Source organism: Miscanthus floridulus, chromosome 3, assembly GCF_019320115.1.
Source record: "Miscanthus floridulus cultivar M001 chromosome 3, ASM1932011v1, whole genome shotgun sequence".
NCBI lineage: Eukaryota > Viridiplantae > Streptophyta > Magnoliopsida > Poales > Poaceae > Miscanthus > Miscanthus floridulus.
Window position 1 is genome coordinate 57073753 of NC_089582.1, and position 6061 is coordinate 57079813.

A 6061-nucleotide genomic window follows, 5' to 3' on the forward strand; every position below is an offset into this window, starting at 1 on the left:
CTATTGTCAAAGCAGTGGAAAGCTTCCTGAGAGTCATGATACCCTCGTCCAGAGAAAGACATGCGTCCTCCCTGATGCCCACTTGAGGTTGCTTCATAATCTTGCCCTTGGTAGTTGTGGAAGTTCATTGATCGAGTACCTCAGTTCACTCTTGAAGATGAGGGTTCTTGAGGTGGCACCTCTAGTAGTGGCGCATCCACTGGTGGTGCCACCTTATTTTGCCAAACCCATCTCGTTTTTGAGTTTGATTTAGGTTTGATAGGTTCATCCTTTCTTAAATTGTTCCTCCTCCTTGTTCAGCGTTATGAAGTCAACCATTAGTAGTAGAAACTAACGACATCTTGTGTGCATCATGATTGGTGGTTTAGAACTTTCACTTGTAGAATTTGGGGGATCAACTCCCCCACACTTTGCTCGAAGTGTGTTCTGCTCATAAAAACAGGGTAGTGATCGAGTACGTGGGCTCTGTTGGTGGGAAAACACAAACAGAACCAAATCTTTATTTATTTTTTCTCTAGCCTTAGGCACATTGAATCATGTTACGGTTGATGTTATGTGCATTCATTCTTACAATATGGGTGATAAGATTAGAAGGATGAGGATGAATGTGGCATTTGAATACATTTGTCAAAAAGAGTGGAGTTACTTAACCTATGGAAGGATTGTCCATCTTTACAAAATGTATCCAACTTTACATGATTATGACTATCATCTTCCAAAGATAAGATATGCAACATTTAGTTCATTTGGTTAAAACTATGAGATCAAGAAAGTGGTGCTATGAACAAACTTAAGGAATAAAACATTTTGAGTTAATTAGGTTGGATCAAGCAAAGTTGTAACTCAAACATGTTTGTTTCTTTATTTATGTGAATAGCAAGATCAAAGGAAAGCTTTTTAAATAATGTCCACTTAACTTAAGATGTTACCTTCATCATTGGAGTATGATGACACCATGTGATGAAGGGTAGATGACTTGCGGTGATCTTTTTCCTTCTGCTTGAAACTTTCTTTGCTTGACTAACCTTGCATCTTGAGTTGTTCATGTGCATTTTGTCTCCTATGCCGCTCTCCTTCTTTCTCATCCTCTTATCAAGCCATCCTTTTGTCCTTTCTTTGTGGATCTTGGCATTGTGTTTGAACCTTCTGATCCTCTCATCATTTCATTCCTATCAGTGAAGGCTTGTAGTCCATTGAACAGGATCTTTCCTTTTCTTTGTTCCATTCAGACAATTACTTGTTCTTCTCTCATCAACTCTTCTTGATATTTCTTGATTCTTGGTTGATGAGTTGGGGTTCCTTAGGGACATGAACACAAATTCCTCCTTGATTGTCTTCATCCTCTAACGATGTGGCGAAGAGTTGTTCTTCTTTGTTTGATAGCGATACACGAGCTATCTTGATGGTCAAAGGAGGAACCTCATTGGTACTTCCATGAAAGTTTCATCTCTAATGACTAAGGGATGTTGTCTCGCATCCATGGTCATACACGGCTTTATGAGATACTATCAATAGACCTCATTGATTACTGATGCTTGTTGACACGATGATGCACGCCATGATGTAGTGGCATCTCGTTGTCTTGGTCCTTGTTGCCAACGCATGAGCTGGTCCCTTCAAAGATGATTAAAGCAGACATATTCTGGCTAATACAAGGTGGGTTTCATCTTGCTTCTCATCAGCATCCTAACTTGAGTCTTGGGAAGACTCAATGCTAGGTTGTCTTTGATGTTGCTCATAGCCTACCGGTTTGTTCGTCCACTTCTACAGCATGAGCCCAACTCGACCCTTACTCCCGAGCTACTAATCTACTACATTGGAGAGTTCTAGACCTATTCCTCCTGGTGTGTGTTGATTTGAATGAGAGATATGAATTAGGGTTTCCAAGATGGCTCTAGGGAGGGGGTAGGGGCTACTATATACAGGGGGTAGCATCAATTCTGGACCCTCAGATCAAACCGACTTAAAAGAACGACGTATATGCAATCCCTAAGGCGGTGGACAACTAATGTAGCAAGACGGAGGCTGATAGGTGGGCCCATAGGACGGCTGGCCCAACCTGGCGGTGTCTCGCCCCCTGCTTCAGTGGATTGCCTTCTGGTGCCTTCTAGAGTCTTCTGGAGGTGTTTTCGTCACATATAATTATGATTAATTCTGATATTTAGGTCCACCTTGACGGTTTTCTGGATAAACGCTGCTGAAAACACAGATTCACCAAAACTTATGATAATTATTAGTTTAAACCCATATACCTATGTTTGGTGATGGAATTAAGTATATATGCAAGTTATATTGATGATTTATGATTGATGTTAACGACCGTCAACAACAGTCTCCTCTATACTCATGTTATCTCAAGTCTTGTTGCTACTCTGGGCTAAGTTAGACTTAGTTATTCTCACACACGTTTCCTTGAGTTCGATATTTTAGAATACTTTTCGGTGAAGTGCTACATCGGTATCTATGCGCTTGCGAATTATTCTGTGTGCGTTAATATATACCAACAAGCATTTCTGGCGTCGTTGCTGGGGAAACGGTTGTTGAGTTAACTTCGAACCTAGCATAACCTTGTATCATTATTCTTTTATCTTTTATTCTTTTCTTTTATCATGGGTTTAGAATCTACCCCTATCTACTAATACGCTGCACCTACGAGTGCACGCCTAGAGCCACTAGAATCTTCAAAGCCAATTCTAACACCTAGCTATGAGCTACACTCATGTTTAATTAACATGATCTGAGATCAAACTTTTTCAGGTAAAGATGGTGAAAACTCATACTCCCACTTAAATGTGTTTGAGCAAACATGTGCATGCTTACGCATTGCTGGCATGTCAGATTAAACCTTATGATGGAAGCTTTTTCCTTTCTCTTTGAAGGGAAGAGCTAAACATTAGTACAAGCAAACCATAGGGAGAAGGCAAGGAGATTGGGAAGCTTTATGCTCTAGCTTTTGCTTGAACTTCTTTCCCATCTCTAGGGTAGCCATCCTTTGTTCAGAGGTTCTACCTTTTAAACATGAAGAAAAAGAACTTCTAGGCATGGCATGGAATCATTTTAATGCTCTTATTAATACTGGCCTCAACCTTGTCATTCAAGACCCCCATTCTTCTTCAACACTTTTATATGGGTCTTGATAGGGAAACTTCGAAGTATCTTGATATAGCTTCAGGAGGATCGTTCTTGCATGTCTCCACCAATTCGGGGAGAAGCATTCTTACTAAAGTCTTGGAGAGCACCCCTGAAGAGGTAGAAAAGAAGCCACTAGAGAAGGAATCCCAAATAGTTGAACCAGAGCTTTTGCCAAACCCATCATCAACCTCAGCTATCCCAAATCTCGAACCACCAGAAAAGGAGAAAACTCCAATTTTGGATTTTATGCTTGAATTCAAGGATGAACTTTTTGTCGAATACGGAAATACCTCAAATTATCATACTATGAGGGGACCCTAGAAGCCTAGGAAATCATCATTTCATGAAGAGACCCTTGACCCTTCTGAGGAAGCTTTCCTTAAAAAGACTATGAAAGAGCTAGTGTCCATTATAAGCAATGAATGGCTAGAAGAATCAGAGCTTTCTGGTGATGTGATTCGCCTAAATTCACCTTCTATTTTCATTCATTGCCAAATTAACAAAGCTCCTTTCGATGCTCTTTATAATCTAGTTGTGGGTATTAATATCATGTCTGCATCTTTTGCTCATGATTTATTGAAAGACATGCCATTGACCCCAACAACAAAGTTGTTGAAATATCTTTCAGGACACATTCTCCCTAGTTTGGGAATACTTTATGTCCTCCCTATCTAGGTAAAAGGAACCATGGTTCATTTGAGCTTTTATATCTTTGATTTCATGGAGTTTGACTTGTTGATAGGACAACTAATAGAAAGACTTATCCAAGAAGGACAAATAGGGAAGTTGAAAATAAGCCTCAGAAAAAACTTTGAATTTTTTGTCCCTATTACTCATTCTCTAAGTGCTGAGACTGAGCCAATTCCCAAGCAAGACCCAATGGATGAGGTTAAGGTTGCATCTCTTGAATAGTTGATCGAACCCAACCTTGAAGATGATGCCTAGTTCTTCATCAAGGAGGAAGATGAAAATTCCATAGAACCTAGACCCTTAGATGAATTGTTGGAACCACCTAAGCCCTCCATTGAGCTTAAACCCTTGCCTTTTGGTCTTAGGTACGCTATTCTCAATAATGATAAAGATTCTCCTATGATCATAAGTAATAAACTCTCTCAGGAAGAATCCCTCCGCTTGCTAACTATCTTAGAAAAGCATCGCTCTGCTTTTGGCTACTCACTCCAAGACCTTAAGGGAATCAGTCCTGCTCTTTACACCCATCGCATCCCTATAGACCCAGATTCTATACCTTCTAGGAAGCCACAACGTAGGCTTAATAATGTGATTAGAGAGGTTGTTAAAAAAGAGGTTCTAAAACTTCTGCATGCCGGGACCATCTATCCCGCTCCATACAGTGAGTGCGTAAGCCCTATTCAGGTTGTGCCTAAAAAGGGAGGCATGATTGTTGTTAAAGATGAAAAGAATGAATTAATCCCCTAAAGAACCATCATAGGATGGAGGATGTGTATTAATTACTGAAAACTTAACAAGGCAACAAAGAAAGATCATTTTGTTGCCCTTCATTGATGAAATGTTAGAGCGACTGGCAAATCACTCTTTCTTATGTTTCCTTGATGGGTATTTAGGTCATCATCAGATACTGATCTATCCTGATGACCAAAGAAAAACCACATTTACATGTCCATATGGAACTTATGCTTATCTTAGAATGTCTTTTGGATTATGTAATGCTCTAGCTTCTTTTCAAAGATCCATGGTGTCTATATTTTCTGATATGATTGAAGAAATCATCAAAGTTTTCATGGATGATTTTTCTGTTTATGGAAAAACTTTTGATGATTGTCTTGAAAATTTAGGCAAGGTTTTACAAAGATGTGAGGAAAAGCATTTAGTCCTTAATTGGGGAAAATGTCATTTCATGGTTAGAGAAGGCATAGTGCTTAGACACTTGGTATCCAAACAAGGGATTGAGGTAGATAAGGCTAAAATTAAAGTAATTGAACAGTTACCTCCTCCCATAAATATTAGAGGGGTCTGCAGTTTTCTTGGTCTTGTGAGGTTCTACCGCCGCTTTATAAAAGATTTTTCACATATTGCTAGACCATTAATAAATATTTTCGCCAAGGATGTTCCCTTTGAATTTGATGATGCATGCTTGAAATTTTTTGAAATTCTTAAGAAAGCACTCATCTCTGCACTAATCATCCAACCCCCTGATTGGTTGCTACCCTTTGAAATCATGTGTGATGCAAGTAATTATGCTATGTGTGCAGTTTTGGGTCAAACAAAAGATAAGAAGCATCATACAATTGCTTATGCTAGCAAAACTCTGACTGAACCTCAACTTAATTATGCAACACCTAAAAAAGAACTCCTGGCTGTTGTTTTTGCTATAGACAAGTTTAGATCTTACTTAGTAGGAGCTAAGGTGATTGTTTACACTGATCATGCTGCTTTGAAATACCAGCTCACTAAGAAAGATGCTAAACCTAGACTTATAAGATGGATTTTGTTACTCCAAGAATTTGACTTAGAAATAAAAGATAAAAAGGGAGTAGAGAATTCTATCGCCGATCACTTGTCTAGAATGCAGTTTGAACTGTACCACCTGGGGAGAATGCAGTTTGAGGCCTCCAAGAATTTTGTTATGCAAATATTGTCAATTTTATGGTTGCATGCTATGTACCACCAGGGGAGAACAAAAGAAACTCATCTATTAAAGTTGTCTCCACATATAGGATGAGCCGTACTGCTTCAGAGTCTGCTATGATGGCCTACTCAGGAGGTGTGTACCGGTAGAAGAAGGCATCAAAATCATAGATCGATGCAACTCATCACCATATGGAGGGCATTATCACTACTATAGAAAGGCAATTCACCGCTAGGACCTTCACCAATAGTTTTGATATAACCAGCGGTGATACGTATCACTACCGGCTTATGACCTATGGGGCCCCTCTTGGCCAGATAA